The sequence below is a fragment of the Sinocyclocheilus rhinocerous genome, unplaced genomic scaffold (assembly GCF_001515625.1).
Source record: "Sinocyclocheilus rhinocerous isolate Xijiao unplaced genomic scaffold, SAMN03320098_v1.1 scaffold3081, whole genome shotgun sequence".
Lineage (NCBI taxonomy): Eukaryota > Metazoa > Chordata > Actinopteri > Cypriniformes > Cyprinidae > Sinocyclocheilus > Sinocyclocheilus rhinocerous.
The window spans coordinates 257,548-272,701 of NW_015666530.1; the positions used below are offsets into that span (position 1 = coordinate 257,548).

Consider the following 15,154-nt stretch of genomic DNA (forward strand, 5'->3'; position numbering starts at 1 on the left):
TGAACGTATCTTTGAAAAGAACCGACCGTCTTCATAAAAGCTTCGGTGTCATTTTCATTTCGTCTTTCCTGTAATGCCTGATAAAGTAGCGTTTGTGAGCACGGTCACAGTGCTTATTAGATTACAGCCGTTACCAGGGAAACCGCTATATCTCCCGCTCCATCAGCGCCTCCTGCTGGCGTAGAATGAATTTGCATTTGCAAGTCTGTGGGAAACACTGGTGTCTGTCAGCAAACATAAACAAAAAGCATGCTTCAGAACTGTTTTGAGAAGGTGCTTAAGTTTTGAGCCATGTATTATTACTCTGAATTAGGCTACTACTACTATTACTATCTTGTACCCTGCAATAATAATTTACTCAAACTCACTTTTATGAGATGAAGAAAAAAATAAAAAAATAAAATCGGGCAAACATATCGGCCAAAAAAACGGCATCATATATCGGCCATCGGCAGCCCTGATTTCTAAATATCGGCATCGGCCAGTGAAAAACCCATATCGGTCGACCTCTAATTACATCATGCATACTTGTCTTATACTTTAGTGAGATGATCACAGATCTTCTTCACTGCATGGTCAAAAACACCAAACTACACATCTCTGACTTGCAAAAGATTAAAATCTCAAAATAGTAATCTACATCCATTGATGATTCAGACCACTTTTTAAGACCTTTACTACCTTTTGCCAGGAATAACTTGGCAGAAGTAGTTTCCGTTCCCTAAAAAAAAGCAGAGATGTAGGTCAGGATTCAGTTTCAGCCTGGTTGAGGACGTCAGACCACCATTCCCCCCTTTCCTTTCCTCTGAGTGTGCAAACGATTTGACCCTGGGCATCTTCCACCTTCAACTTCCCTCTGGAAGAAAAATCAATGGCTTTGGTATTCAGGACACACTGCTCCTGCTTAACCTTTGACCTTTCGACCCAGTCAGACTGCGTCAGGAGGATAATGTAGACTTTGTCTAAAGGAGGTCAAATGTTTTTAAAAGTATTTTCACTGAAAACACTACAGGGGTGGTCTGATGTCTCTATCTTTCTCGCTCTTCTTATTTTTTTAAACGAGAAGCACCAGGAGACTATTACGACAGAATAATAGCTGCGGAAACGATTCCGTTAAAGAAACATAATATTATTAAAGTGAAGTACAATCTGCCATTGTCCCTTTCCCATCTGCTGGTGGTGTGTGATATGAGAGATTTATAGAGCAGTTCAGCATGTTAGTTTAACTGATGCCACATTCTGTGTGATAATAAGCTGCCGATCGTCACAGAGGAACGAGATTAGCTCTTCCCATCTATTTACACACTATTATCATGCTAATTGAGAAAGAACCAAGAAATATCATCTAAATCTGAACTGAAAGCAGCATTGCTGTATCACTAAGCGCTATGGTTAACTGTGGCTGAATGGTTTGCTCATTGAGCTTTGAGGGACACATTGAATGGTCACGTGCTGTACGCTTCAGTCAGCAGTTAATTAACAGGCCACAAAATGTAAGGTATCTGTCTAAAAAGGTCTTGCCCATGTTGTGACCTCAAAAGCAGAGATATAGCCATTCAAATTTTATTAATTTTTTAATATTCTTACATATAAATTATGTTACCTATTTAGGGCTACACAATTAATTTGAATAAAATCACATAAAGGATCTCCTGATACAGCGGTCTCGACACAAACACCAATTTGCTTATAATGTGCCTTATAATGTGAGTTAATGTGCATTAATGCGCTTATAATGTGTATTCTGACATTTACAAAATCCCCTTACTTGAGGAATTATACAAATTACTAACACAATAATATTATTTATTAATTTAATAAAACATTTTTTTTTACTTTAGCAAATGAGATGTAAATGCCAATATTTTTCCAATTTAATTATTACAATATTTGCCAAAATTTTATATAATTTGTTGACCAAATCATGCAGCCATAACACAGCATCCATTCAGTGAATTGGAAAAGGGGAAAGAGCAGTGAAGAAGGGCTTCACAGAGCAAAAAAGACCTCAAAAGCCAACTAATACATTTGTAAGCCTATTTTCACCCTATATTCAAGCTCATATATTCCATGTGACACACCCTGGGGAAGAAGTCCAGTTACTGTTAGTATATGATGATGAGATACACTGTAGATATTTTAGGGGGCCTGTCTAGAGGGAGGTTTGAGTGGGATGGGGGGCAGACTTGATTATTTCATGGAGTCTTGAACACCCCCCAGTAATATCCACTGTGATCACTATATGATGACACAAGGGACTGGAGAGAGAGAGAGAAGATACATATATTAGTGAAGATACATATCAAAGAGAGAGTAGTGAAGATACATATCAAACCGTAATTTGTGAACCAAAAATACAAAACCTATTAAATAATTTCCTAGCTCCATCATTCCTACACAACTTTGAAGGGGTCAATTTAGCAATAGACAGGATGAACTAAATATTTGCAATGACTGCAACACTATCTAACCTAAAAACCACAAACAAAAAAATAAACAGGGAGCATGTACATGAGAAATGGTTTGACAACGAGTGCAAAAACCTTAGAAAAGAAGTAAGAACCTTATCAAATCAGAAACACAGAGATGCTGACAATGTAAACACACGCCAACTCTACCACGAGAAACTTAAACAATATAAGAACATCCTAAGAACAAAAAAGAAACAACATATACAAAATCAGCTAAAAGTAATAGAACAATCTCTAGAATCAAACCGTTTCTGGGAACATTGGAACACACTAAACCAATCTTACCATGAAGAGTTACCCATCCAGAACGGAGATGTGTGGATAAACCACTTCTCTAACCTCTTCAGCAATATAAACAAAAACCATGAACAAAACTCACTATACAATAGACTATGTGTTCTAGAGGCAACCATTAAAGAGTACCAGAACACCCTAGATTATCCTGTTACACTAGCTGAACTGTGCGATAATATACAAACACTTAAATCCCAAAAAGCATGTGGTATTGATGGCATTCTGAACGAAATGATTAAATGCACAGACCAAAAATTCAAACTGGCCATTCTTAAACTGTTTAATATCATCCTTAGTGCAGGTGTATTTCCCAGCACCTGGAACCAAGGCCTCATCACCCCAATTCATAAAAGCGGAGACAAATTCGACCCTAATAGAAGATACATATCAAACCGTAATTTGTGAACCAAAAATACAAAACCTATTAAATAATTTCCTAGCTACACCATTCCTACACAACTTTGAAGGGGTCAATTTAGCAATAGACAGGATGAACCAAATATTTGCAATGACTGCAACACTATCTAACCTAAAAACCACAAACAAAAAAATAAACAGGGAGCATGTACATGAGAAATGGTTTGACAACGAGTGCAAAAACCTTAGAAAAAAAGTAAGAACCTTATCAAATCAGAAACACAGAGATGCTGACAATGTAAACACACGGCAACTCTACCACGAGAAACTTAAACAATATAAGAACATCCTAAGAACAAAAAAGAAACAACATATACAAAATCAGCTAAAAGTAATAGAACAATCTCTAGAATCAAACCGTTTCTGGGAACATTGGAACACACTAAACCAATCTTACCATGAAGAGTTACCCATCCAGAACGGAGATGTGTGGATAAAACTGTATACAGATATATAGACTCTATATGCTATATACTTCTATTCTAGGGCTGCACGATAAATCGCATGCGATATTTAACGCGCATCTTGTCAGAAGCTATCTGTCTCTAAACAGAGAATATAAATTGGCAGAATACCTAAACACAGTGGCAGACCCTAAACTAAGAAAAGTCCTGACCATGTACTCAGTGACCATAACCTCACTATAGAGACAGGCAGACACAGACAGACCTGGCTACCAAAAGAAGACAGATTGTGTCCACACTGCACACAACATGAAGTGGAAACAGAACTGCACTTTTTAACAACATGCCCTAATTATACACAAATTAGGGAAACATTCTTCCTCCAATTCACAAACCAGCACAAAGACTTCAACCAGATACAACAAAAGGACAAACTGCCATGCATTCTGGGAGAAACCTCAACAAGCTCTAACCTGGCTGCAAGGTATGTCAAGTCCTGCCATGATAAAAGGACAAGCAGTAGAACAGAACCACAAGTCACAGCCGGAATAAAACACTGTACAACACACATAAACTGACATGACAGGATCCAGTCCTTCTCCTGTCTCTTTATTAGTACTTTCATTTTACTGTATACAGATATATAGACTCTATATGCTATATACTTCTATTCTTATGTATATTTGTGTTAAATGTCTATTTAAATGTTTCTAGCGGAGCGGAGGAGAGACAATCTAGGTATATGCCTGTAGTGAGAGATGCATTAGGGGTAATATCAGTCTCTGTGGTTGAAATGTGTTTATGGCAAGTTGTTTTTCATACATCAGAGATTGCTCTGCAGGGATGAGCTGCAGGCCAACACACAGATAATGTGAGAAAGCAATAAAGCAAGATCAAATGAAGCAGCCTGAAAGCACTACACCAGAAATGTGTGTGTGTGTGGGTGTGTGTGTGTGTCTGTGGGAGAGAGATATTTGCTGGTACCTGTTATATCACAAATAGCTTGAAAGGATAAAAGACCAAAAAAGACTGATGTACATGCACATGCATTCCCTTCCCACATGCACAGTTGAACCCCTTCCTCAAGTCTCAATTCTGGCCCCCACGTCCACAGCCAGGCCTAAAAATAACACCCGTCTCTATAAGAGTGTTTGTAGAAACATAGTGCGAGAGGGACATCTGCTTCTAATCTGAAACTCGACAGGGTCCAAACCAAACCCAGGTTATCTGCACACGCTCACAGAAATTGGCTCAGACATACAAAGCAGATACTGAGCTTTAAACCTTCAGATCGGCCTCTTTCTCAGAACTGCACAAGAATGCCTTCGTAGTATCTACAAAGGTCATACTAGACTTTCTATTTATAGGGGGCTTGAAAATTAGAGGGATTCGAAAGCGGCACACTAAATGTATGCATGACAGTAAATATACTTGCAGGGGTACAAGCAGGTACGAGTGGTTTACATTATGTGTCAAGACACAGAGTTTTATTAAAGGGACAAATCAAACCCAAAAATAAAAATTCAGTTATTTATTCACCCTCGTGTCTCATACCTGTATGACATTGTTTCTTCTGCAGAACACAAAAGAAGATATTTTCAAGAATTTTGTCCACAATGAATGTCAATGGGCTCCAAATCAACCACACTGGACCCCATTGACTTTCATTAAATAGAAAATGGCATTTCTCCACAAAACAAAGAACATTCAAGTTTGAAACGACATTAAGGGAAGTAAATGATGAATTTTTATTTCTGGGTGAACTAACCCTTAAAGGCACATGGCGGCAGAGTTTAGATGTTTACAGCTGGCAAGCCGCATAGACTTCCACAGATATGCAGGTACAGGTTTGTGTGTGTGCGTGTGTGTGTATACTTGCTAGTGTACAGACTTCAAACAGCTCTTCCAATCAGATTTTAAAATCTGGAAAAAAAATAATTTTTTCAATAATAGATTTACTGTTCAAATGTTATATAATATGAAGCCACTTTTCAGACTTTTTCTTATGAATAATCTTATCCTTTGGTTTGAATCCATCAAGTTCCAAATAAATCAAATGAATTAAGATAGATTTCATCATATTTTACTGGATCATCCAAAACTAGGCATTACCTAGTTTGTTTATTATATAAACCATTTTTTCATATAGGCTAATTCCCAGCAAAACAACTATACTCAGTCACACTTAAAATTCCAATGTATTAGATATAAAATATCAGCCAAGTGACATCATGCTTTTCTCAGAACTATTTTTCTTGCAATTACTTTAAATCCATTGGTCCCAAGGTGATTGTCTAACAATTTATCAGTTGTTTCAGTTTCAAAGTTGTTTTTGTGCTATATTTCTATAAAATAAATGTGACTTGGTTTATAATGCGTATTTTGTTTCATAATGCAAAGACATTGACGCACTTTCCATGCATATTATATATATATATACTTTTTTTTTTTTTTTTTTTTTTTTTTTTTTTTTTTATAAATCAATATGCACAACTTATGCAGTTTTTTTTTAAACTTGATAATTTAACTGACAATAAAATTATAGTATGGATGGTAAGAAGAGTTATTATTATTATTATCATTATTACTAATTAAAATGTTATATATATATATATATATATATATATGTGTGTTTTTAATCGTATATACAATAATTTATTCCACAATACAAGGTTTTAGTAATCCCACCCGCTCCAAAGCACACATAAAACAAATTTAAACTTCTGCTGTGTTTTGCAGTTGATGAATGCAGCTAGTCCTGGTTGAGTGACGGGTGGTGTTGCGGTACCTTGGGATTCCACGGCCTCTGTGAGAGGGAGAATCTCCTAATCTTCAGGCTGTAATTTCCTGCTCCGTTTCACTCTTTAGAGCCATAAAAAATTTTTCATTTTAAAAACATGCAGTGAGGCAGTCAAGTCATTTATCCAGCACTGACTCTGATGAGCGCATTTCAGATACTCTTTATAGCCGCCTATAAAAGTTACAGCAAAACAAACCTGAAACACTCAGACAGACTCTTAAAGGTCACCGTCATGCCAGTAATATAAAATACATATATAAAATGGCTTTTTTCTTGCTTAGAGGCTGTCAATAATGCTGAGCACCTGAGAATAAATTATTTCCTTCTGCTTTTGTTTGCCTGCTGTCATGCTTCATGTTTGTGTCTCTCCATTTGTAAGTTTACATGCTTGAGAGCTTTGTGAACTTTTCAGAAACAATCGGCAGTTCCAGCATTAACCCAAACACTGAGAATCACCAACCGACAAGTCAATTAATGAGGCGGCGGACTGTTTTGTCTTATGTACCAATATAAAAATTCTGACTGAAAGCAATAAGCTGATATACTAATTGTACCAAAACCATTAAGTTTCCACACTATTCAGTCTTAATAATGTAAAAGAGAAAAGCTACAGGAGAATTTAGGCATCGATCATACCGTTATTATTATTACAGTATAAAAAAATAAATATCCATTTTGAGATATGCTAAAGATTACATTTAAAACTGTTATTAAATTATAAGTGTTCTTTAGACTAAATTTAAGTGAGCATTAGATGATGGCAAGGGTATTTTAAAAGTAAAAATAGAGTAAAATTAGCATGCACAACGAAATATGCAACCCCAAATGATATGATTAAAAAACACATCACGATAGTGGTTATATTTTATTTATTTGCAAAATAAATAAATGCACTCTTGGAAAAGTGTCTTTAAATTAATCCCACCACATTCACAAAGCTGCCCTACCATTGTGCTCCGTCTAGCCATGTTTGGACATAATAACCAAATGTAAACACCCCCTAAGAAACCCATCCAATAATCCATCAGGTGAACCTGAAAGCAGTCTAATTACCCAGGGCTTCCAGTTCAGGCAACCCACCGACTAGTTGATTTTAAAAATGTGTAGTTTTGCACATCCCCAGGAGGAAACCACTCACTCTTCAAAAAAGATTCCATCCTCTAAATTTATTAGAGGATGATGAAAGCAACATAAATGGCTTCATAATAACATATATCAGATTATCCATGTATGAACAACGCTTTATCTTCCACCACAAGTGGGAAGAATGGTTAACATAACGTCCTTCTCAAGGCATTCTGGGAAATGAACATATTATAAAGGACCCCTGAGAGTTTAAAACCAGATTAAAAAGTTGAAGGCTCACAACAATTCCAGCACAAGCAGCTAATCAATGCAGCAGGAAGAGTTGTTCCATTATAAAGTGATTAAGAGATCATTTTAAGCACAATCTGGAGCAACCCCAAGCCCACCACCCTGGAGTGAGACAATCAATAACCGGTATGTATGGAGAACAGTAATTAAAACGGAGAGCTGCAGTTCACATAGCAGGTTGGGGTGGGAGAACGAGAGTGGGGTGGTGGCTTCGGATGGCGGTTTGGGGAGGAAAGTCGTTCTGGACACATTTGCCCATGGATGTGAGCACAGCTTTGAATTCTAGCATACCAATGTGACGAGTACAAAAAGGTGTCTGTGTGGAGTCTGGTGGCTGAGGATATGGTTGAATATTCAAATTAGGCAAACGGGGTAATCATGACTCCATAATCAGGTGGAAAGAAGAGTTGCTAGAAAAAAGAAATAATAAAAACAATGACACACTTCAGCGATTTCACACGGTTATCACTCAGTCTCCATTAAGCTCTCATTACTCAGCTAGCCTTACATTCTTAAAGATGAGTTTGTGTAGGCAGCGACTTCTTTCCTCATGAATCACAATGCATGCATGAGTACGTGATCCACATGGTGTATTTGTTTTCATAGAAGTGACAAAAAATGTAATGATATTCAATTCATTTACAGGGTCAAATTCTGTCATCGAATAAAAGACAATATGGGTTTATACCTTCTTTTTAATTACAGATGCATAATATATTGGTCGTCATCATTTTATTTATTAGTATTGGTTGGATTTCAATATTTATTTGTGCATACTTCTACAAATGTAATTTTTTTTTAAATACCTTTGTGGTTTCTGTTCACTGAAAGTCTTTAAAGACACTAATAATTTAATAGGACTATTCAATGTAATATTAAGCAAATCACATAATGATCCATTTTTCTTAATGTATATTATAATATTCTGACATCCAAATTCACATTTGGATTTAAAATTACTTTATTTTTAAATTCTACACCATTGAAAAATAAAATAGAAAATAGTATACTATTTTATATATGCCATTTATCAGTTAGCCATTAAATTTTATTCAGAATTTTATTATTGGTGCATTTGTATTATCAATAAATGATTAAACACAAATAAAAACATAAACTAAAATATTATTCCTGTAATTCTAATAATCTCCATCTAAGAGACAACAGCTTTTGACAGGAGAAACACAATCGCAGTTATATTTATTTTGTCATAATAGCCATAAAAGCAATAAAAAAAAGTCGCTTTGGACCTCATCAGACATCTGTTAGTGATGAGGATTTGCAAATCCATTTCGTCTTACCTACCTACATGCAACTCATTACACACATGGAAATGAATGAAACATCATCTTGTAGTGAACAAAGCTGTTGTACTCAGCAAGCGATCTGCCTTTCCTTTTTCTGCGTTTAATCTCTCTTAATTTGCAAACATATCTCTGTCTTTGTGTAGTGTCTGGACACACTCCATCTCAGTGTGCTTTGCAGGAGTGGCCAGTTCTCGGTCTCTCTCCATCTGTGGCTGCTGTGGTTCTGCGTGTGATGTTTGACAAGAGGTTAAAGTTTCAGAAAAATGGCTTACAAAGCTGCTGGAAGCCAGGCATGCTGTCCAAAGGCAGAAGGGAGCTGAGGGTTGAGGCCTGTAACTCGTCCAAAGTGACGTCCAACACACACTCGTCCTCTCTCTCAGTTTGCATCACTCTTTTAATTTTGTATTTTTTTTTTCTGGGTTCAGTTCTTACTCACCCAGGCTTTACAACCAAGTGCTAGCTCTTCTAGCAGTGACAGCACGTGCCTCCACTGACAACTCCAAAGAATGAACATTTTCCCCATCTACCATCAAGACTGTATTTAAATAATAAATAAGCAAACAAACAAACATCTACACACATATTTTTAGACAAGGACCAACCAATTTATGCCATAATACAAACTGAATTTCCTCCCAAATCGAAACTCTACACTGGAAAAATCATTGGGCCTCATGTATAAAACTTTGCATAGATTTTGTCTTAAAATCTTGGGTCATATGATGCTGCTAAAAAGAACATTATTTTGTGTATTTAAGAGAAAGGAAAAATTGAAATCGCATCATATGACCCCTTTAAAAGTGTTTGTATACACAAAAGCTTTCAGAATTCTTAAATGGTGCTCCAGAGCCTGCACAAAATTTCCACTTAGAAATCCCAAGATTTTGCATACATACATACCCACCCTGACTTTTGCCCAAAACAACCATATGCAGCTTACAAAACCTAGTTTTACTATGCATTACCTCATCTGCATATAACTTCCACATGCAAATTCCCATTCATGTAATACTACCGTATTTAACAGTGCAAAACACAGACTGTAAATGCTGTGCCATTACACTGCTAGAATTCACTCAGTATCCTTGTATTGTTTAAGAATAAATGTAAATTAGAATTAAGTGTGATCGGTGATCAGTGTGTACGCAGTCTAGAGTGTCCAGACGGTGCACACATATTAACGCACGTTTATTTTTTTATAAATTATTGAATGGAAAATTGCATACATGCATACCAATGTCTATTTTGTGTATGTCTGCTTATACATGAGATCCCTGGTCTTTTAGGCTTGGTATTATAGCTGCCAATTTGAAAATTTACAATTAATTCTCCTGAAATGAAAATTGCTTGTTTAATTTCATATCAATACAACATATTGACTCCTTAAACAGGGTACGTTATGTTTGCATTTGCTGGAGAACTGGACCTGAAACTTGTTTTAAATCAAAATCTAAACTTAGTTTTTATAAAATATGCAATAATAATTTTACAAAGCAATATATAGGCAATGAATCATTTGACAGACATAAATCAAATGGCAAAACTCCCTGCACATCCTAAAATTCAGCCATGCTACAGGCTTTTTTTTTGTGCCACTGAGATTTTTACTGTCCCAATCTGGTCACCCCATTAAAAATATCCCAGAGGCGTCACAGCCTGCCTCAGACTAGAGTAAGAATAGGACTGGTACTTGGACTCTGTTGAGGATTTCAACAGAATTTCTTTAAGTGTGAATGTGTGACAAATTAAAATCATCGACCACCAACAATTTAATAACAGAGTTTAGCACAATAATGCCATTCATTACAGCAGATTACAAAGGCCTGGCAGAGATGCCACAACCTCTCAGCTGGAATCTTAAACCTGTATGGCTATTTAGCATTCTCGCATTTGTATATAACGCAGGGACTCACAATTTCTGGAAATGTTCATAATAGCTGGAACGCCACAAGTTGTACCTACCCACCAGGAGAGAGGAGGCCAGGTTTGAAGGCCAAGGCCCACTGATGCTGGGGCTGGCTGCCCCCACTAGAGGGCTGCATAATGGATGATGCAGAGGTCCTAGGTCTGACAGGTAATAATTCACTCCCCAGGGGTACGAGACCCCTCACTGGACTTCGGCAGCCAGGCAGGAACAACAGCTCTCATTCCACTGCACCCCAATAGCCTCATAACCCTCCTCTCCAGTGCATCTTCCAGCTATTGGCTACCCTGTTGCTACGGGTTACAACAATCAAAATGAAATATGAGGGTCCATTATAGTGTGGAGTGAACTCCCCAGAGTAACTAATTGAAAGTGATCCATTGTGTCTCACAGCCGGTCCAGAACAGGTACACAGTGGTTGTTTAGCCCACATTCAAATGTAGAGAACGAATTGACTTGCATTTGTTCCATTCTAGAGTTCCATCTTAAAAATGGCTATGAATAACTAAAGCAGGGTAACAAGTCTTAGGAGCGCACAGCCATCCACTGCGCACGGCAAGCGTAACATCATTTGGGGCAAAACTACAGCAATGGAAATTGGAAATAAAATTACACCCAGGTTATATGCATCATTACCCTACCTAGAGGCAGCCACGACGGGTTAAGACAAAAGCCTGAGGTAAATTTAAAGGGAAATGCGTGTCTCCTGTGTCCTGTATATGTCTGACTATTAAAGATCTCCTTCTAGACGAGCAGGTTAATGATCATAGAGGATCATTACGGTTTAAATCAACGCTTTTAACCAAAACAAGGACTAGAGATGTCTGTAACTGTGCTCATTCCAAATGGATCTGGCTGCCGGATTGTTTTGCTTCAAAATGACAGTTAAATGATTGAGAACTATTCTCAGTAAAATAGACAAACCAATCTGCGAGCAAAATGCAGCTACCGGCAATTTCATGTTTCATGTACTCTTTTCTTAGTCACGACTTAGTCAAAAACTGTACGTATTTTGTATACAGTTTGCAAAGATGTATATAAAAAATGAAAATTATATCATCATTTACTGGTATGGCTTTCCAACTTTTTTTGAAACACACACACACAAATACTTAAAAAAAAAAAAAAGTCTCAATTTTTTGCCCATACAATGAACGGCAATCAACGCTGTTTGTACCCTAACATTCTTGTGCATTAAACAGAAGAAAAATATCTTACAGGCTTGGAATGAAATGAGGGTGAGTAAATGATGACAGAATTTTCATTTTTGGGGGAACTATGCCTTTAAATACAAGGAAGAAGAACATGGACATTTTCCACAGAACAAGTGAGCGTTGACCTCAAACGATACAAAAGTCAGCACAGAATATTCCAGGGTAATTGTAATACTTAATATCTAATAGTCTTAAAACCAGCAAAGTAAGGCAGAGAGACAAGCTATTTAAGTGGAAAACATCACACTCTCTGACTGTATTCATAATACTGGAACCCATTAAAATTCTACTTGGGTCACTTCAGAATTACTGGTTGAATATTTAAGTGCACTTATATTGCAATTATGGACCAAACCTACTTATTAAACAACAGTTATCAAACGTTTTTTAAAAAAGAAAGAAAAACCACAGGAAAATGTCTAATGATAGCTCAGAGAGCTATTCATTATTCATTAACACTTAAGATGATTCAAGGCAACCTCGGGGTAGATGCCAGAAATATACCTCATGCACCTGGAGGAATGAACCCTCCAAGCTACTCTTAGTCTTGTTTACGGTTGAATTTTTACCAAGGACAAACGCGTTTTAACTGAAATCTAAAGCAGGGTCAAACAGTAACCAGCACTTGGAGCAAAAACATTATTGAAAGTGACAAAAATGCCCCAGATAATCAAAATGTGGCGGGGAAAAATGGCTGATCTATAACAAAGGGACCAGCAATGTACTCTAGTAAAGCATATGTGTTATGATATGTACAGATATTACAGATGCTTTTGTATTTGATAGGTGACAGCCATAATTGTTCAGAATGAGAATTTATTTCTATTGATTGGCCCACTTAATGGACATAACTGGATGACATATTGTCCATTTTATATAGATACAAAACAATAAACCCTCACAATAGATGAAGATAACTTTGAAAATCACTTCCAGTGGTAATTACTGCTTGGTCAAAAAAACATAACTATTAACAATGTCAAAAGGATCACAGAAAATGCTGCTTTTGAAACGCTTTTGACCTCTGAAGAGAGCTTGCTCGCGTACTCGAATGCGCGGTCAAATGCACTTCTCCGTTAAAATGCAGGTCTTGCCAAGATATTAGACACAGTCAACTTTGTCTTAAGTGAATGTACACAGACAGGACGAACAAAAAATCTGATATGTCAAAACAGATGCGTAAACGCAGCTTAAACATCCCGCAATCCATTATGTCATTAATAATAATCAAACAATATTGGCAGGAAAAAAAGAAAATCACTCCCTCAATGCTCTCATCTGGATAACTTTAAGGCTTTAGCTTTAAAAAGCCCTCTAGAGTTAGATACTGGAAAATGTCAAGCACTGTTTCTAATGCGTTTCTTTGTTCTCTTCATTTTATTACCGTTTACATCCTTACAGAAGCTATGTTTATATGCCAAGCAAGTTTATATGCCACTATGTTATTTAAGTATTCATTTGCACTTTTAAATTAGTTTAATTAGTTTAATGGTTAGGAGTATGCTAAATAGCAAAGGTTTGCTGTAACATCGAGAATATTTAAATAATGCTTACGACTAATGAAATCTTGATATCGCTACAATAACAGTACTAAACTGTGATGTTTCGGTTTAACCTCAGCTGTCATGGAAAAATCGAGATAAATATGCTTGAATATCCCATATTTGGTTTTATTAAAATTGTTCGGTGGAAACAATCATTTTTATAATTCAATTTCTGCACTATCACCAATATTCGTAAGCGTAATTAATTCGCCACCACACAGCTGGTAAAGGTGCGCAACACGCTGAATGAATAGTGCACTCTCAGCTCTGTGCCCAAGGCCAAACTCCTCCAACACCACCGATCAGCAGTCCAAAACCAGCATGCCCATCTTTTTGGACCAGGATATAGCTACGGCTTCCTCTTTATATTCTACTGTCCAGCTGGCCAGTGCTGCGCTTGTTTTCTAAACAACTGAACGCTTTCGTGCAGAGCTTGTAACCCCAGACACACGATATGCGTTTCACGTGCTAACACTAGTCTAACCAGTACAGGTTCAACTAGAAAACGGATATACTTCACATGTCATCATGTGTTTCTCATCAACATGACCAACGTGTGTTCTGCATTGTCAACAACAGTGTCACGGCATTAGAAATACTGTAGGTGGACAATCTGCATTGAAGACTAATGCTATACATGCTTGAACAGCACCTAAAACGTGCAAAACTAAGAATCTGAGGAGTAAATCAGATTAGAACCGCATGGTCTGCTGCCTTCACGTCGCCACTGACTGCAATATTTACCGACCTGAAACGATACCTGTTTGTTTTCCCACAAACTGTACGAAAAATCGCAGTGTTTCCATCGTATCCAAACTTCGCGGACTGTCACGACCAGAGTTCAAATCATATAAACAGACACGAAGAAAAAACTTCTTACGAAGGAGAAAACCAGCTCATTTACCTTTGCTTCCTTTTTTAATTCTCCTTTGTGCTCGTGCAGAGGCTTGATTCCTTGCAGACGCGCAGCTCGTCCGTATGAAAACAGACGAAACGGAAAAACAGGGTGTTTGTTTAGTGTTCCCTCAATTGGTTCGTTGTGTTCATTAATCGCATTGGTAAGAGCGGAGCACCCCTTGGCACACACAGTTGACACACGCCTATGAAAAAGCAAGACTGCGCTAAAACTCTATTACATTGTGAGCGATCGCTCCCAAACCACGCCCCTGATTTTCGAGTGACAGGTCGCTTGCCCAATCAGGATTCGCCGAAGTGTTTTGGATGGTTCTCTTTAAAAGTTTCCCTTAATCCCCGCCCAAAACGTGAACTGTTTGAACTGCACTGCTGCAGATCCTTTTACATGACTAATAGTCCATTACATGTCCAAAACAGCTGGCCAGAAAAGAGTCTGATGGCCAATAGTGTATGAGGTAATTGCATTTGGAATTACCTCATAAAATGAAGG

General features: G+C 37.2%; 1 protein-coding gene across 4 annotated transcripts in view; it reads right to left on the bottom strand.

Moving 5' to 3' along the window:
• The window catches only part of LOC107732474 (semaphorin-6D-like), a 175,559-nt gene extending 160,665 nt beyond the window's left edge, over positions 1–14,894 (bottom strand). For all 4 annotated transcript variants that reach the window (XM_016543815.1, XM_016543819.1, XM_016543818.1 and 1 more), the window contains exon 1: positions 14,654–14,894. The gene's annotated coding sequence lies outside the window, so the exon portion shown is untranslated. The remainder of the gene's footprint in view (positions 1–14,653) is intronic.
• Between the last annotated feature and the right edge of the window lie 260 nt (positions 14,895–15,154).